Source organism: Ochotona princeps, chromosome 8 (genome assembly GCF_030435755.1).
Source record: "Ochotona princeps isolate mOchPri1 chromosome 8, mOchPri1.hap1, whole genome shotgun sequence".
NCBI lineage: Eukaryota > Metazoa > Chordata > Mammalia > Lagomorpha > Ochotonidae > Ochotona > Ochotona princeps.
Genome location: NC_080839.1, coordinates 57,432,819 through 57,453,229, shown reverse-complemented (window position 1 = coordinate 57,453,229; position 20,411 = coordinate 57,432,819).

Below are 20,411 nucleotides of genomic sequence, written 5' to 3'. Positions count from 1 at the left end.
TAATTTTTACATTCGCAAGAGGTCGTGAAGATAGTGCTTATTGCCATGTTTTTCTGAGTTATTACACCCTAGCTAACTGTGAGAAAGTTAGCATGTATTACCAGTTTTCAAGTGGATATATTCACATAATATCATCCTCAAAATACACAAATTCTCATGAACTCTTTAATTCACATTCTGTGGCAGAGTACTTAGTTCTCAGCTTTACGTTATTTGATAATGGGGCTGGTATTTGTGTTGATTAAATGTTCACATGATTTAATTTTCTTCTGTTTTCAAGTAACCTGTGTTTTTAAAATGAAATAATCTAGTGGTTAAGTATATGTTCAGTAGATTCATATTATTTGTCCAATTGCCATCTCTACATTTTACTTTGTATATTTACATTATTCACATTTGATATAATAATTGCTATAGTATGGCATTAGTTTACCTTTCTATTTTAAATATCTGTTCATTTTTCTATGCTGTCTTTCTGTTCACTGTCTACTAGAAGCCTCGCAAGGATTTCACTTCTTTGATGATATCCTTTTGTATGACTTGTGGTTACTACATTGGATTTTCAATGTTGACATTTGCTATTTAAGTGATATGTGGATACCTTACCTCTATTTATATTTGTGCTCTACTATTCATTATAGAAGTCCCATAAGTAATTCTTGTGTGCATACTTAGAACCACATCAGACAGTGTTACATTTTGGGTTTTATCACCAAACATAACTTAGAAAGACCCAAAAGGTAAAGGCAAGCCTATTGTAATTACTATTTCTCTTTACATTATTTCTTTGATCCAAATGTTCCAGTATTTCTCATTTTATTAAGGACTTTATTTAGACACTATTGAAGGTTCGATTTACTGTGGAAATATTATTTGGATTTGTCACCCTGCGAACACTCTGTGTTGTCATTCATTGGGAAAGAATATGTTCACCAGGTGTAAAATTCTGGGAGGATGATGTGTTTCTTCTTCAGCACTAATGAAACGTGCCACTTTTTGGCTTCTGTGGTTTCTGTATCAAACCTATTGCCATCCAAATCATTTCACCCCGAAATGCTCGTCATTCATTGCTTTTAAGATTTTTCTGTAAATTTCATAAGTTTGTGTGGGGGTAGGAAATTCAAGGTATATAGGTTTACTGATTTTGTGCAATGTGGAAATTTTCAGTCAATATTTCTTCAAGTACTTTTATTCTTTTGCAGCATGTTCTGGGCCTTTGATGGCACAAATATTAGATTTCAAAAAAATATTATATGTGTGGACTATTATGGCAGCTAGTATATAATATGCATAGATCAAATGAGGCAATCAACATTTCCTCTTTGAAATCACTTTATGATCACATCGTTGGATCTTCTGTCATCTATTTGTTCATAAAGCAAAAGTTAGATCTTTGTGAACTATGGTCACCCCCCATTAGTGTGTAACATCAAAACATATTTCTTCAATCCAGCCATGTGTTGGGACCCATTAGCTGAAGCCCGTCTGTGCTCATTCATGCCAATCCAGTAGTCACTTGTCTGATCATACTGAATATTTTTTAGCTTTAACGTAGAAAGGAGAATTCATCGTACTTGTCTTTCTGTGTCTGGCTTCTGTCACATAATGTGATATCCTCTAGTTTTATCTGTTTTACTGCAAAAGATAGAGTTTTCTATTTTTTATGACTGAATAACATTCCATTGTGCTTACCACATTTTCTGTGTTCATCTGATGATGATAGACACTTTGGTTGATTCCATAACTTAGTTGTTGTAAATTGTGCCACATTGAACAAAGTGGAACAAATGTTTCTTAAATATGTGTATGTACATGTGTATCTGTGTCATATATAAGTACATGTGATATATATGAGATGTATAGATATAAATGTGATGTGGATACACACACATATATGTACATATGCACACATATAGATATGATAAATAATAGTAGGAGAATTGCTGGGTGAAAAGATGACTCTTTGTATTTCTATACTGTTGTTCACAGTGACTATTTAGTTTGCATTCCCATCAAGAATGTATGAGTGTTCACCCTTCTAGACATTCCTGCCATATTACTTTCTATCTTTTTGACAATAACTATTCTAATAGATGTGAAGGCCATTGCTATCATGACATTCATTTGCATTTTCCTGGTGGATAATCGTAATTGAACATAGTCTTTATTTTTTCACCACAGATCCCTGAGATTTTATTGCTATTATTATTAATCGGCTTTATCTGTGTTCAGGGTAATTTCTCTTTTGTGTAGTTTTTTTGAAAATTTCTTTTTCTAAATTTTTACCAATATAAAGAAAAGAATTTCTGCGTTCCATAGATAGTTGCAAGATGACAGTGGCACTTCACTTACCTTCTGCTTTCTCCCAAAACACCTTCTTGCATTCCCTCTATTCAACAATATTTGCACAGACATAATTTCAATCTATTTTGTATCTGCATGGTTAATTTTTCACTATCATAAGGCAAAGTATGGCTCTTTTTGTCCTTAGATCCAATGTTCCCGGTATTACTTAAAGAGATTTCTCTTCTGCATGGATTGATTTCAGGTCACTTCACAAAAATGCCTAGCTGTACGTGTGTAGGTAATTACTAGATTTTCCATACTGTTCTGCTGACCTACATGCCTTTTTGTGACAGTATCAGGCTGCTTTGAATATAATTACCTTGTAATGTCTTGAAACACGATGTTATGATACCCCCAGCCTTTTATTTAAAATCACTTTAGATAGTCAAGGTCTTTTGTGTTTCCATATAAATTTTGGCATCATTTTTTTTCTGGATCTGTAAAGAATGTCCGTGTTATTTGAGTATGATTACACTGATTCTGAAAATTGCTTTTCATATTTTGAAGGTGTTGATATTAATTCTGCCAATCCATGAACATGGAAAGTTTTTCCTTTTTTTGTGTGTCTTCCTCTATTTCTTTAATGTTTTGTAATTTTTAGTGTCAAGATCTGTCACACTCCTAGTTACATTTATTCCATGATACTTACTACTTTTTGGGCAACTTTTGGAATTTGACCTGATTGTAGCAGCCATGAAATTGTTTTTTTATACTAAGGCTATTAACTTTTGTATGTTGATTTTATATCCTGCAACTTTACCAAACTTGCGAATTTCTGTAGTCTCCTGGTAATCTTTTGGGTCCGTTATATAAGGAATTATGTCTGCAGACATGGCTAGTTTTCCTTCCCAATTTAATTTGTATTGCTTTAAATTCTTTTTTTTTTCCTTTTTGTTTCTAGGTTTCTTTTATAGGACTGTATTGATTAGCAGTGTTGAGATTGGGTAATTTTTTTTTTAAATCTGGTTCTGGATCTCAGTAGAAATGCTTCCAAATTTCAGTATGATGTTGGCTATGGATTTGTCATAAATTGAATGACTGTGTTAAGGAATATTCCTTCCATACTCAAATTGCTTAGGATTTTTAGCATGAAAGAATGCTGTATTTATCAAATGCTTTCTCCACATCAGTTGATATAATTATATAGCTTTTATTTGTCAATTTGTTTACATTATGTACAAAACTAATTTTTGTGCCTATGCTGAATTACCCCTGCGTAATAGGGATAAATACCAGTTATTCCAGTTGAATGATCTCTGTGAGGTGTTGCTAGATTCGATTAATTAGTATTTTGTTGAGAATTTTATATCTGTGTTCACTAGGGATGTTGGTCTATGGTTCTTTCTCTTTGTTGTAACTTTTTCTGCTTTTAGAATTAAGGTGATGTTGGTTGGTCACAGAGAGGGAATTTGGAAGATTCCCTCCATTTCAACTGTTGTGAATAGTTTGAGAAGAGCTTTATACTGGTTTTTCTTGAAAAAATTGGTAGAATTCAGGCCGGTGCCATTGCCTAGTGGCTGAAGTCTTTGCCCTGCACGCACCAGGATCCTATAAGGGTGCCAGTTCTAATCCCAATGTTCCTGCTTCCCATTCAGCTCCTTGCTTGTGGCCTGGGAAAGCAGTTAAGGACAGCCCAAGGTCTTGGAACCATGCACCCATGTGGGAGACCCGAACAGGCTCTAGGCTCCTGGCATTAGATTGGCTCCGCTCTGGTCATTGCATCTGCTCGGGGAGTGACTCATCAGACCAAAGATCTTTGTCTCTCCTCCTCTCTTTATAGGTGCCTTTCCATAAAAATTACTAAATCTTTACAAAAAATTTAGAAGAATTCAGCATAGTAACTGTTGGATTTTGGAGCTTTTCTTTGTTGATGGGTTCTTTATTACTCAGTTTTTTTTTTAAAGATTTATTCATTTTATTACAGCCAGATATACACAGAGGAGGAGAGACAGAGAGGAAGATCTTCCGTCCGATGATTCACTCCCCAAGTGAGCCGCAACGGGGCCGATGCGCGCCAATCCGATGCCGGGAACCTGGAACCTCTTTTGGGTCTCCCACGTGGGTGCAGTGTACCAAAGCTTTGGGCCGTCCTCGACTGCTTTCCCAGGCCAGAAGCAGGGAGCTGGATGGGAAGTGGAGCTGCCGGGATTAGAACCGGCGCCCATATGGGATCCCGGGGCGTGTCAGGCGAGGACTTTTAGCCGCTAGGCCACGCCGCTGGGCCCTATTACTCAGTTTTAATTATTGTTACATTCAGTTTTCTATGCCATTATGACTAAATTTGGGTAGATTTCAGTTCTGTTGAAAATATATCCTGTTATATTTTCTAATTAGTTGGCATATATTTTTTATATTAATGGTTGATTATTATTTTTTGTTTTGTCTGTTATGTTGTTAGGGTCTGCTGTTTGTGTGTGGAGTAGTTTGGCAAATGATGTACCAAAATTTTTTTTTGTTTGATTTCTATTTTCAGAAAACAGATTTTTCACTGACATTTTGAATTGGTTTTTGGTTTAATTTTATTTCTCTTTTCTAATTTTAATTCCTTTCTCATACTAATTATGGATTTGGCATATGGTTTTTCTAGGTTCTTGATGTCTTTATTAATTTTTTGTGTCTTTCTAATTGTTACATATAGGCAACAATTTCTGTAATTTCTCTCTAAACTCTTCTTGCTGACACCCCTAATCTTTGACATACTGTGCTTTCATCTGCATTCTTTTCCAGGATTTTTTGCTTCCCATATGATTTCTTCTATGGCCCACTCTTCATTCAGTAGCATGTTGTTCAGTCTCCATGTGTTTGAAGGTTTTCTACAATTTTTTAAGTTATTGGCTTCCTGCTTCATTCCTTGATGGTCAGAAAATATATAGTATGATTTTAATTTTCATTTAATGGTCTTAGTTCCATGCACAGATGAAAAGAATGTATATTCCGCACCTGAGGGATGAAATGTTCTATAGATATCAGGTTCATTGTTTTCTGTGGTGTGGATTACCTCTGCTTCTTTGTTGATTTTCTTTCTAGTCAGTCCATTGATGAACATCGGGTCCTGAAATCTCTCATTTTATTTTTTTTTTAAATAAAGCAAACATTTATTAAACTATAATAAAAACATTCCATCAAATTACAAAACCTGAGCAAGAAAAACAAACGGCACATGCTTAACTGTAATTGACATTCAAATAAAATTTGCATTCCCAAAATACTATACAGTAATTAGAAAATACCAGCCAAAATAATATTAGGATACTTTTACGTGCGATCTCAACAAATTTGAACAGAAGCAAATTTTAACAAAGGTAAATTTTACAGTGAAACATAGCAGTAGATTAAGGATCTTAACATGTTTATTTTACTGCTATTTGACACTATGATACAAAAATAAGAGGATTTACTTGACATTTTTAATAAATATCTCATGGGCTGTTGAGTGCCTTACTGGTGAAAAGATTTAACTGGCTAATCTCATCAATGCATTTTGTACATTTAGTAAGCATCATCTCTGCCCTACATAACTCTTAATGCAATTCACAGCACACAAATGGTTATCATATTAAATACATAATCAACTCGGACTTCTCAACAGCAAGGAAATTAGTAAACCATCAAATGGACTGCTTACCATACACTTTCCTCATAACTAAATAACACACAAAAAAATCAAAATAATATTTGTCATCACTCTAAACTATTGCCAGCAACTGACGGACACTGCCAATTTGCCATATTCATGTTCACAACATGCTAAATATACTCTGCTGTTACTTCATCCATGAAATGCCAACATGCCTAGAACAGAGAATTTTCACCATCTCTTGCCGTGGGACCTGACTTGCAGCAATCTATATTTAGATCAGAACTCCATGGGCACTTCATGAACTCTACCTTTCCATGTTGGCTTTCTTATATGAGAGAGAATATGTGGTATTTATTCTTTTGTGATTGACTCATTTCGCTGAGCATAATAGTTTCTAGTTGGGACTACCTGGTTTTGAATAGAATAATATCGTTCTTCTTGACAGCTGAATAATATTCCATTGAATAGATGTACCACAGTTTTTTTAACCATTCTTCCTTAGACGCACATCTGGTTTGTTTCCATGACATTGCTATTGTGGATTGTGCTGCTGTGAATATAGGATTACAGATCCCCTTCTCATATGCAGATTTCACTTCTGTTGGGTATATTCCTAAGAGCGGGATTGCTGGGTCATATGGCAGGTTCATTTGCAATTTTCCAAGCACTCTCCATATGGATTTCCACAATGATTGTACTAGCCTACACTCCCACCAGCAGTGAAGGAGGGTACCTTTCTCCCCACATCCATGCCAGCATGTGTTGTTTTTCGAATTCTGAATGTAGGCCAGTCTCACAGGAGTTAGGTGGTACCTCAAGGTGGTTTTCATTTGTATCTCTCTGATGGCTGGAGAGCCTGAGCATCTTTTCATATATTTATTAGCTATTTGTATCTGTTCTTCTGAGAAACGTCTGTTCATTTCCTTTGCCCATTTTGCTACAGGGTTTATTTTTTCACTATCCTTGGGTTTCTGAAGCTCTTTGTAGATCCTAGATATTAGTCCCCTGTCACTTGTGTAGAATGCAAAAATTTTTTCCCATTCTGTAGGTTGTTTCTTCACTTTTTTAATTGTTTCTTTTGCTGTACAGAAACTTTTTAGTTTGATATAGTCCCATTTGTTCATTTTGGATTTGATCACCATTGCTTTAGGGGTCTTTTCTAAAAAGTCTTTCCCTGTTCCTATATCTTGGAGTGTACTTCCTATGTTTTCCTTTAGTGGTTTAATGGTTTCTGGGTGTAGGTTTAAGTCCTTGAGCCAATTAGAGCTGATTTTTGTATAGTGCGACAGGTGCGGGTCCTGCTTCTTTATTCTGTAAGCTGTTATCCAGTTGTCCCAACAGCTCTCTCATTTTAAATGTATTGGAGTCTGTGAATCCTAGTAGATTCATTGACAATTATTTTAAGCATCCAGATTCTCAGGCATTTATTACAGTCACAAGTTCTTGTTGAATAGATGTCTTATTTGTTATATAATAACCTACTCCATCCCCTTTAATAGTTTTTTTTTATTAAAGTCTATTTTTTTGATATTTGGATGAGTATTCTTGCTCAGTTTTACTTCTCATTAACTTGGGATATCTTTTTTTATCCTTTTGCTTTCAGTCTATATGCCCCTTATTGGTCAGATTTACTTCCTGCATGCAATAAATACATAGGTCTTATTTTTTTAAGCTGTTCGACAATCTGTGTAATTTAAGTGGAAACAAAGACTTTTATATATATGATTATTTTAAGTAAAACATAGGTCAAACCACTTTTCCACAAATATTCCTGTTGTTTAATTTGTATTCCTTTGTAGTTTTACCAGGAAATTTTTCTGTCTTCATATTCTTTCATTGTGATGATCACGAAGATGCTCTGATTTCTCCTAACATGTAGGGTTTCTGGTATGAAATCAACTGTCATTCAAATTGGGGATCTTCTGAAAGGCAGAATTATAATGAGAAGCAAGAAGGGTTGGACGAAGGGAGAATGAATAGAGAGATAGAGAGAGACAGAGACTCTTTCATATGCTGGTTCACTTCCCAAATGTCCACAATCACCAGAGTTGGGCTACAGTGAAGTCATGAGCAAGGAGCTTCATTTGGGAATCCCATGTGGGGAGCAGGACCCAAGCACTTTGGATGTCTTCTTCTGATTTCTTAGATGCATTATCAGGGAGCTGCATCAGAACTGTTGCTGCCTACCAATGAACGTGCACACATATTGGATGCTGACATTCAATAACACCAGCTTCATCCTGCAGTATTTGAAGTCTCCTTCTAATGATGTTTTAACACATTTGTCATATAAGTCAATTTTTATTATCTAACTGTTATCATCTATGTGTTTTAATATGTTTTGAGGGATGAGATAGATAATCTATCATGTTTATTCTAAATATGAAGCGTCTTGTAATGCTTTTCCTGAGTTTGGGGAGTGGGGAGGGATCCTTGCATTAGTTCCAGTATGGAATGGGAGTTCAGTTTCCTCATTTAGCTTCTCTTGAGGCTCCAAAAGAAAGAAATGTTCCTGTTATTTCTGTTATTGATATTGATACTATTTCAATTTTTCATTGGCTTGCAGATCCTAATGTTAGGATCTAACACTAATTTAACTATTTTTTGTTTGTTTTTTTACTTCAGTAATTTTTAATATTCTTGCCTGTAAAATGAAGGCCATCTGGTTTTATTTTTTATTAAATGCCTTTAATTTCAGAGCATGTTAGATTTCAGGTTTTCTGGTACAGGTTGGTTAACAGATAAATCTACGGACATAATCCAAAATCTGACAGAAGATAAAGTGTGAACTACTCAGCATCAAGAATTTTAGATCAGGGGAAATCAAACTATATTATTATTGTACTTTCAAGTATTTTTATCACCGCCAAAAAACATTTTTAAAAGCACTTCTGATTAAGATGCACAGAGAATAAATGATCTCACAAATATTGTTCATTAGGTAAATTCAACTAGAAACATAAAGAGTTAGCTTTATGCATCATTAAGAATTAAAGCAGGGCCCGGCACCATTGCCTAGTGGCTAAAGTCCTTACCTTGCACAATCCAGGATTCCATATGAGCTCAGGCTATAATCCCGGAAACCCCGCTTCCCATCCAGCTGACTGCTTGTGGTCAGGGAAAGCAATAGAGGATGACCCAAAGCCTTGGGGCCCTGTACCCATGTGGGAGACCCAAAGAGGCTCCAGGATCCTGGCTTCAGATTGGGACAACTCCAGCCATTGTGGCCTCTTGGGGAGTCAATTTTTGGACAGAAGATCTTCCTCTGTCTCTCCTCCTCTGTATATCTGACTTTCCAAGAAAAATAAATAAATCTCAAAAAAGTGAAAGAATGGGTCCCAGCGCAGTGGCCTAGCAGCTAAAGTCCTCACCTTGAATGTGCCGGGATCCCATATGGGCACTGGTTCTAATCCCGGCAGCTCCACTTCCCATCCATCTCCCTGCTTGTGGCCTGAAAAAGCAGTCGAGAATGGCCCAAAGCCTTGGAACCCTGCACCTGCCTGAGAGACCTGGAAGAGGTTCCTGGCTCCTGGGCTTCGGATCGGCGCACCGGCCGTTGCTGCCACCTAGGGAGTGAATCATTGGACGGAAGGTGTTCCTCTCTGTATATCTGACATTGCAATAAAAAAAAAATAAATCTAAAATAATTGAAATAATTAAATCATTGGTGAGCATACCAAACAGGTAAAATTGCTTCTATTCCAAAAAGCAATGTAAAATGGAATAACCATTTGGTTATAGTTTCTTAATGGCAGTGACTTTAAAAGTTTATAGAAAATGGAATGAAAGTGTTGTTTTGAGGCTCAAAATTGAACTCTGTGTGTGTTCTTTCAATTTATATTTTCCATATACCTTTAAAGATCCTTCGTAATGCTTAGCAGGTCTACTCCTATACAGAGGGGACACTGGTGCCACTTTATTCATCCTTGTATTGCTCCCACTGTAAAACAAAAAAGCAATTAATTTATGGAGAAATGAACTTTATACCAAACAGATCTGGAGGCTGTTAAACATCATGAAAGGCCCTCAATGTGGCTTGGGAATCATTTGACCAGAGATCATGCAAGGGAGCATGAGCCCAGGAAACTGACCTCAATTTTATTAGAACAAAGCCGCTCATATAATTACTATCCCATTCTCATCACAATGGCTGTAATCCATTCCTTAAGACCATTATTATCTAATCACCTGGTTAAGGTTTGATGTCCTAATATCATCATGGTGGCAATTAAATTTCAGTTTGAACTTTGGAGGAAACATTTGAATCACAGCATTCATCCTATATGTTATATATATATGTATTTTTTAAGTGGGCCCAGCACACTAGCCTAGTGGCTAACGTCCTTACCTTGCACCATCCGGGATCCCATATAGGTGTTAGTTCATATCCTGGTTGTTCCACTTCCCTTCCTCTTCCCTGGTTGTGGCCTAGGAAAGCAATTGAAGAAAGCCCAAAGCCTTGGGACCCTGAACCCACCTACAAGGCCCGGTCGAAGCCCGTGGCTCTGCTTTGGCTCAGCTGAATTCTGTCCATTGCAGCCACTTGGGGAGTGAAGCAAAAGGTGGAAGATCTTTTTCTGTGTCTCTCCTTCTCTCTGTAAATCTGACTTTCCAATAGAAATAAATAAATATTTTTTAAAAATAGTGATTTGTTTCAAATACCAAAATCCTGAAACAGTTGAAATAACTACCAGCTGATTAATAAATAAACTAGCCACGGTGCATTTTACAGTAGACTATTACCAGACAAGAAAAGGAACGTATGAATCTGCACATCAATATGCTTCATGAACAAAGTCAGCTCAAACGGCTCTGTAGAATCTGAATATTTATGTGACAGTGTAGAAAAAGTAGAATTATAACAATAGTGGCCAGTGAATAGACATCTGGGAGATGATTTTAAAGGTATATAGAAAACTTACCATGATATATATGGTTCATATATGTCTTAAGCACATATCCACTGGTTCACTCCCCTTATGGCCGCATGGCTGGAACTGAGCCCGTATGGAACTAGTAACCAGGAGCTTCTTCCAAGTCTCTTACATGGTTGCAGGATCCCATGGACTTGGACCACACTCATCTCCTTACCCATGCCATGAACAGAGAGCTGGAGTAGAAATGGGACAGCCAAGACATGAACCAGCACCCATATGGGATGCTGCCTCATGTAGGCAGGAGATCCATATTGAGCCGTCAGGCCATCCCCTTATGCCAATTTTTATAAAAACATTTCTCTTTTAAGTTAATTTTTTAGGATGTTCAATATCATTGCTAAGTTACAGAAAACAAAAATATTTTATTGTATAATATAGTTGCATTATCCAATGTTTGTGTGATACTTAAGTCTGTGAATCACCTGCCAGTTTTAAACTAAGCAAGAGCTTAGGCCCAAAGAAAAGGAGTAGTGATGCTCATTTATCTGGTTGTGATACATTTTGAAAAATCAGTTTATCCTACTGTAAAGGTCAGTGTTTTTCTGCTTACAACTTATAATAGGTATTATTTCATGTAAAATAACCAGTATTTTCCATAGTTGGTGAAATGATTAAAAATAAGTACATAGATGTTTTGAGATTTACAAGTTGAAAGAAACTTTTCAACATTATATTTGTGATTTGCTTTTGTACTGAATGAAAACACCTGAAGCTGTGTTTTCTGTTTAAATATCTGAGTATGATAATGATGAACAATCTCATATTCTGAACTCTTTTGCTTTTGAATGTTGAATGTTTTCTTTCTTTTTGCTGCTGATGCAGATGCTTATACAAAAAAACAGTGATTTCAGGTGTCATTATTATGCAATAGTATGACAGTTTTAACTTTTAAACTGTGATCTCTCAACATTTAAAGACAGGGCAAGCCTATCATTTCTATGAAGATAAGTATAAAATGCTATGTTCATTTTTGCTGCTTTTAATTAAAATGACCTACCTCTAGGTATTTAGTCACCAATAAATACTACCTTTTTCAGTTATCTCCATTTGAATTACCTTAAACTGTTTCCAAATTAATTATTTATATTTCTTTGGTAAATATCATCAGCTTGTTATTCTTTTTGTTGAAGTTGTAGATCTTTTTTCACTGCTTTGTATTCTAGGAAGATTTCTTACACATAATGAATAATAATAAATCATGTTTCCAGTGAATTAGTTAGATATAATAATTACATGAATTGAATAAATTAGTAAGATTATAGTATTATGTTACACTACAGTTCTCTTAACTAATCAATATCTATACTCAGAAAAGAAGCGATATTTGCATTTGAACTTTCTAGATGAAATATTTCCTGCATAATTATATTCTAATATGTTCTGATTAATTTTGAGAAGCCTCAGTATTGAAACTCAAGTAGAAGATTTGAAAGTTCTTAAAGTGCAGAATTTTGTTTTGACCCTGGTACTCCCTGTGATTGTGGGTAAATCTCTTCACATCACATAAAGAGGCTGAATATTTTAAAAAGCCAAATTATACTAATATTTATTCCATTAACTCAACCAATAAATTATTATGTCAGTTGAGTCATTTCAGTTCCTAAGAACAAAGTAAGTAGTTTACATGCCCCATCTTTGATATAGACACTTATTTTCAAGACATTTTAGTTCTCTTTGTCTATACTTCCATAAATAGAACATTTGTAAATATAATGCTTACTACTGGCAAAATCTCAATCTTTCTTGCTTAATATTTTGATATAAAGTCAGAGTCAGATATATGAGACTAACACTGTATGTATTTTGAATAAATTGTAGCACCTAGAGATAATCAGGATAATTGGAAATTTGAGTCCAATAGTTTATTAGATTATGTTCCCTAAGTATAAGTGTAGCTATCAAAGACACTCATTAAAAGACATTATCCAGGAGAAATAAGATGGTAGAATAGGATTAGGAGTAAGGACACATTGAAATACGTGGAGAATCAGTAGCCAGGGTGAAGCAGAGAGGCCACCATCCTGGGCAATAGGAGAGGACAGGCTGATGGCAAAGGGACATCTGGAGACCCATGGACATGGGGAAGCAACAGCCAGCAGAGCAGTGTTAAAGTGACCAGACACCGCAATGGTGTCAGTGATCAGTGATTGGAACTCCACCTGTGGCCAGGTGGGAAGGCGAGTTCGGCTGGAACTCAGGAGGTGAACCCAGGCTTAGAACTGCCCGTCTTGCTGATTTGCTTGATTTGACCACGAGCATAAGCAGAGTGGCAGAGCCCAAGTAGATGTGTGCAGGAATAGGGTAGTTTTCACTGTGCAGACACCCACCAGGGCCACATTAGGCACCATTTTGAGTACTGAGGAAAAGTCTGTGCAGCTTGAAGGACAATAGCAAGCTGTGCATGTGTTAAGCCAGGAACAAGCTCATTTTTGGGCTCAGTGCATTATACTGGTACTACAGAGAAAACAGTACCGACTTGGCATCCTGCAGGTTGTACCCAAGATAAGTCCCACAAACCTAGCAACCAACAGGCCCAGATACCCACTAGTGCCATATCAGGTGCCATGTTGTGTACTAAGGAAAAGGCAATGGTGAGAAATGGAAGAACAACAGCACCACATGTGCTAATCGGAGTGAGAATCAGCATCCAGCTCAGTGCATTGCACTGGTGCCCCAAGGAAAACCATATGGACTTGGCATCCAATAGGTTCCACCCAAAATAGATCTGGGAGGCCTTCAGGTCTGACATCAGGTTCCAGCAAGACCAGTAGCACTGACGATCCAGTGAGTTAGGACAGTTGGTGTCTCCCTAATCTTAGGCACTGCTCAAATCAGTGGTGGGGATAAAAAAAAAAAGCTGTCCAGGCAAAGTTGCAGCCAGAGCACAGGATAACAGGGGGTGGAAAGTGGTGAGCAAAATGAGCTGGGGGCAACACAGCTTAGAAACAGTCCTAAGGAGAGGAATCTGCTAGCCAGAATACCAATGACCAAGAGCAAAGAAGAGACAGAGGCACAAAGAATATTACTGATGACTCCCACACAAAGGAGCAAAAGCCTTTGCCAACCTCAGAGTCAACTGAGGAAGTCATCGAGGAAATGGGGGATAAAGATTTTTAAAAACTTATTACAAAACTTCTTTACAACAAGAAACACGCACAGGAATTCAAAGAACTTAAGGACTGTGTAAAATAGGTAAAAGCAACACTGAAGCAAATGAGGCCAATTATTAGAAATGAAGGAAACATTGTAGCAAACTAAAAATTCAGTGGCAACCCTCAATAGAATGAGTGAAGCAGAATAAAGAATCTCAAAATTGGAAGACATTACCTTCAGCAACAGGAGAAAATTTAAAAAGCTAGAAGAGAAACTGAGTCAAGCTAAGAAAAGTATTCAAAACTGTTGCTGAATGTAAGAATTTACATAAGTCACAGAGAGAGAAGCTGAGTTTAAAAATGTATTCAATGAAATATGGAAAACTTCCTTAATTTGGAAAAAAGAATTAAGAAACAACATAGAGGTAGGACACAGAACTCCCGGTACAGTTAAGCAAAAGCAATCTTCACCACAACACATGATAACCAAGCTGTCTTCAGTTGAACACAGGGAAAAAGTCCTTAAACATACACATGAAAAAAAAGTAAACCTATAGAAAAACCCTAGTCAGACACACTGCTGACCTCTCAGAGTAAACTCTCCAGGTCAGAAGAGAATGGAGTGACATATTTCAGATTTTAAAGGGGAAAAATTGTCAGCTCAAAACATTGTACCCAGCAAAGGTTTGCTTTGTCTTTGATAATGAAAGACAGTTCTTCCACAGTAAAGAAAAGCTCAAAGAATTTGTCTCTTCCAGACCTGCCCTACAAATGGTATTTTAAAGATGTTCTCTTGGCAGAAAAATGATAATGTAAAGATATTTACTTTACTGAATGTTAAAGATATTCCAGTATAAGGGAAAGGAAAGGTAATCTTGTATAGCCATTTTTATATGAGATGATAATAGACTTTGAAGTAAAAAAATATTAAAGAGATTAATTACACCAAATCATCATCAAAGGATTCATTCAGTGGGAAGAGATTACATTACCAGATTCTCATGATTTTTTTCATTTTTTTCTTCATGATTTTCTTTTATGGGTTTTTATTTAAGAGATACGGTGTGCATCTTTACTTCCAAATCAAAGATGGAATTCCCAATGGAACTCTTAAATATATCTTGACAATAGGATGCTGGACCCTCTGCCACTGTCCATCCTACAAAGTCAAGACACACACATTAAGCAGAATGATGGACTTAGGACTGCTTATGTAAGACTGTAGTATTTCAATAATATTAGGAAATCAGTATAGGGAAGGAGACTTTAGGAGAATGGAGGAGAAGTCCCAGAGCCTATTGAACTGTATCATAAAATAATAAAATTAATTAATTTTTGAAAAGAACATTCACCACCTGGTCTGAATGGTTTGAATATTTTCTCCTGTTTGCGTGGTAACATAAATGCTTGAGTTCTTACAATTGGTACTTTTCATTGTGTTCTCAGTCTAACACTTACTTTTACTCTTTTTTTATACTAGCAATATAAATCAAAATAAATATATGTATAGCCCTGGAAAATTTTCTAAAACAAAATGTATTGGCCTTTAAAAATATTCATAAATATTTAGTAAATATTTAGCTTGAAGTGACTTACACTTTATTCAAATGTTTTGCTTTATTTAACCGAGGACACTGCTCAACTTACTGATTAGTGTATCAGAACAAAATAATACACTTGAAAGCAGAGGTAAAAGTATCATTTCGATACAGCTCATATTAAATTATGAATAGACACAATAAATGGACCAATAAACCAAGTTATAATACTGGCGTTTTTGCATTGAGCAACTCAAAATCTTGTCAGTAGATTTTGTCTGCTGTAGTTTGCAAAAGAAATACTGCTTTACACAGTGGTTTATAAACTTTGGAAAGGCTTTGGATGCATTGTTAGGGTACGTAGTGACTTCTATCAACATTTTTGCTGATTTATGAAAGATTGAGTTGTACAGCTACTAAAGTAAAATAGAGTAGCCTAATTATTAAGATCATCTTTCCATTTAAAATCACTGTTAAGAAGTGAATATTGTTCTCTAATGTATTTAAAGAAAAGTGTTCTTCCATCCCTGTGAATGAAATTGTCAGTGTTCCTTCTCACCACTCACAGTATAGTGGCTCTAGGGTGTTTATTCAAATATGTTTATTGCTGCAAACTGAGTTACACTGTTAATTTTAATGACTTCTCATCCAGTTCATAATCTTCAATATGGCAGATTGTTCAGTGTACTATTTCTGTTGAGTCGAATGAAATGTCAAAGTATTTCATATTAGTGCAATTTCCAAATCTTTTTTCAGTTATGTAAAAATGTCTTGACTTATATTCATTTGTTTCTAATACAGTAGAAGCATTTCTCAGAATATTAGTGTATCACTGCCATACCTCAATTTGTGCAACTAAGCTAAGTACTGTCACTTCCTATTGTAGGTAATGAAGCGCCTTTTATGATTAGAGCAGTAAAATATTATTGCAGTTAACAGGAGTTTTCTGGAATTATTTTGTAGGAAAGAAGTTTTAAGTACCTATTCATTTAAGTGACAGGGAGAGAGTACAAGAGAATCAGGGAATCTGTTCTCTGACTCATTCTTCCAAGTGGCCATAAAAGTCAGATCTGTATTGGAACTTGGCAAAGAATCTGGAACTCCATGTAGATATTCCACATGTGTTGCAGAAGCCTAAATAATTGGGCCATTCTCTGCTGTTTTCTCATGCACATTTAACAGGAAGCACGGTGGGAAGTGGAGCCACCAGTATCAGAACCATTACTGTGACACAGGATACCCACGTTGCAAATAGTAGATCACCCTGTACCACAATGCTGGCCCCCAGAAAGGATTACTAAATTTAATTGCATTGAGAAAAATTTATGATGTATAATAATTTACCTAGCTTAAGCACATGATTCAATAGTTTTAATTAATTTTAAGTGTTTGCCCATCACCAGTCATGTTTTAGAATAGTTTCAGAAAGAAATTCATAACTATTTCAGTTATTCTGTTTTCCTTTTTCTTTAGGCAAATTCTAATTTGTATCTTCAGCTTTCCTTTTGCTTTTTTGAATTGTAGGATAACTGAATCGTAAATTCTGGCCTCTTATTCTTAATTTAGGTCACTTAGCATAAGATACTGAAAATTAAACTAGGTTGTGGCATGTATCTTTTTTAAAAAAAGATTGTTTTTTTATTTTTATTGAAAAGTCAGATATACAGAGAGGAGAACAGACAGAGAGGAAGATCTTCTGTCCCCTGATTCACTCCCCAAGTGGCTACAACAGCTGAAGCTAGCCAATACAAAACCAGGAGCCTAGAGCCTCTTCCTGGTCTCCCACAAGGGTGCAGGGTGTCAAGGTTTTGTGTCATCCTCTAAGGCTTTCCCAGGCCACAAAAAAACTAGCTAGATGAGAAACTGTGCCTCTGTGCTTAGAACTGGTACCCATATGGGATCCTGGTACGTGCAAGACGAGGACTTTAGCCAATAGGCTTCCACGCCAGCCCAGCACATATATTTACACCATTCCTACACCACCAAATTGATATTTTGTATTATACATTCCATTCTCTGGTTATTGAATACTTTGATTATCCATGTTATGAATATAAATAATGATATGATGCTTGTAGCCTTTGTCCTGATCTGTGTTATAATTATTCTTGAGTATGCATCTGTGTGTTGAATTACAGTAACCTACAGCTCATCTAACATTTTTAAAGCAAGATCTACTTAGGTTCTTTCGCCAGAAATAAATACCATGCAATTTTCAATGAAATTATAGAAACTTGCTAGTTTAGCAAAATCTGTTGGATTACTGTATTATTCTTTCCACGGTGAATGGAGTATTCTAAAATGATGAATCATCGAGGTGTAATTGACAAGAATTGCAAATATTTAAAGTATACAACTTGATGTTTTGATACACACTATGAAAGGATTACTACATTCAAGTTAATTCACACATTACTTTGCATTTTAACCCTTTGTGTGTTGATTTTATATTTGTACTATCTTAAAATGCTCCAAAATTGTGTAGCAATATATTGCAAGCTGCTTAAATAACTATAAGAGTATTGGCAATATCTGAACCATAGAATGAAGCAATACTTTCTGGCCCCTTTGAATTATGTTGGAAATATGTTCCTCTTTGGGAGATATGTCCCTGTCTCATTTATCAAACAATACAAAATGCTCCCAATTTTGTGCTTTTTATAGAACTACAGAAGACTCTACAAGGTCCAGACTCCCCAGCATGTGGCAACCCTTGGTTGCTTGTCTCTTCTCTAGTGAATGCATAGGCCTCAGTTTTGAAGGAGAGGCTTCAAAGACCAGGTCTGTGAATTATGGCATGGAGTCTGAGAGTTGTTATAATTATTTTAGCAAATCAGTCCTTTTACAATTATTTTTTGAGACACTGCCTTGCTTTCCAGGAGGGCCTGATAAATCTTATGATAAATACTAATAGACAAATTGAGAAGAGGCTTCTAGAATGACTCTGGTGCACACCCATTGACATGTATAGCTGTGTTTCTATCTTGCTGTAAAGGTCTCTTGCAGTCTTCATTGGTACCAGGAAAACTGACATAACCAGATTATCATAATTTAAAATAAGAGATTTAGTCATGCCCTGACTTTTTGTTAATTTTATTGATTAACAAAAAGGACAGTATTATCAAGTGGAGGATGTATACTCTAAGCTTAAGTTATTCTTTGAAAATTGAACTTTTATGTTTTAAGAAATAACCTATTGGAAAAACACAAAGCTCATTTTCTAGCAATCCTGAAAAACAAAGAAACTCAAATGGGCATGCCCAATTACATTCAATGTGTGGAACATTACAATGGGAATTGAGTGTATTCCTAGCTTGTATGTACATCTTTGCTCTCTGCTTTTGTTTTAGAAAAATATTTAAAAAGTAAACATGAATTTGTTTTTAAACGATGACTATGTCAGTCACATCCATTAATGTCTATAAAACGAGGGCTTTTATTTAAATAATGCTTCATCGTCTTCCCATGCCATATGTTCTACTGCTTTAAAGTATTTACAGAGAAATAAGTCATAAGTTTGTACATTGTTTTATACTGATAAACACAGCTTCTGTTTACAAGGCTCTGTCCTTGTAGCAGTAAATGAAAAGAGATAATGTTCTTCAAAACAGTAGGGGTTAGCTCTTTGATAAAAAAGTATATTTTCTTCTAAAAAATATGACTAAATAATTGCCAGAAGAGTAATTTTTACACTGTGGGAGTAGAAAGGTAACTTCCCAAATGGTTTAAAGCAAAGAACAGCTCTTATTAGAGAGTTCACAGCTGGAGTAATTCCAACGGTGAATAAACCTATGTGATATCACACAGCAGGCAGCTGGTTGAAAAAGTGGAATTGATTTTAAATTTCATCATAACTTCTTATTTAAGGATTGTAGTAATAATGCTTTGAACATACTTCTTCCGTGTTTTTCAAGATATTTAAATCAATTTTTTAATCTCATGAATTCTTGGATAAGAGCACACTCAGTAAATAGAAAGCAAATAATAATGAAAAAATGCAATATGAGTTCAAATACAGTTATAAGTATTCCAAGTAAGATAGTAACCAATTTTACTGGAGAAAATAATTTTAGAAATACATACTTTCTTAAAATTAAGTCATCATCTTCAGGGACGCACTATAAACATCATTGAGAAAATCTTACTCTATCTTTTATAATTCATTAATCCCTAATCTTGTATTCAGCAGGGTGGTCAAATTTATGCAAGTACAAGGCTTTAAAAAGGTTGTGGGAAATGAAATTAAATGGCAGTGAAAATGTTCAAGTCCTCTCTGATATACACATTTTAAAAGAAGGGAGTGGTTGGGTGGGAGGAGCAACTGCTTATGCTCTGTAGCACAGGGAGATAACTGAAACAGATGTGTGTTCTACAATAGCTAGTGGAAAGGATTCTGAATATTTGCAATACAGGGAAATGAGAAATGTTTGATGGACATACTAATTAATCTGATCATCGTACATTATATACATGCATTGAAATGTCACATTGTACCCATACGTACAATTATCTGCCAATTTTGAATAAGTATACATATGCTAGCTTCCTTTAAAACCACAGTTATTTCAGTAACATTGTAGGGGTTAATTAAAATTGCATTTTGCTATAATAATGCCTTAGCATAGGCATATGTAAAAAAGACTGCTATTTCAACACATTTAAGCAAACACAAATTTTATGCATGTAAAATACAGCCCCAAATTACATCCATTTATTTACAACAAATAAGTCTGGAGATCACAGTGAGTATTTTGCAGTGATTGGAATAGCAGAAATCAGGAATGACTTTAAATTTTTCTTGAATTGCTAAAAATGCTGATGACATAGGACTTTCATTTCCATCTTATTTTCTGAAAAGGAAGCATATATGTCGTAAGTAGTTACAAATATAAATAGATCTGTTTGATGTGATATCCAT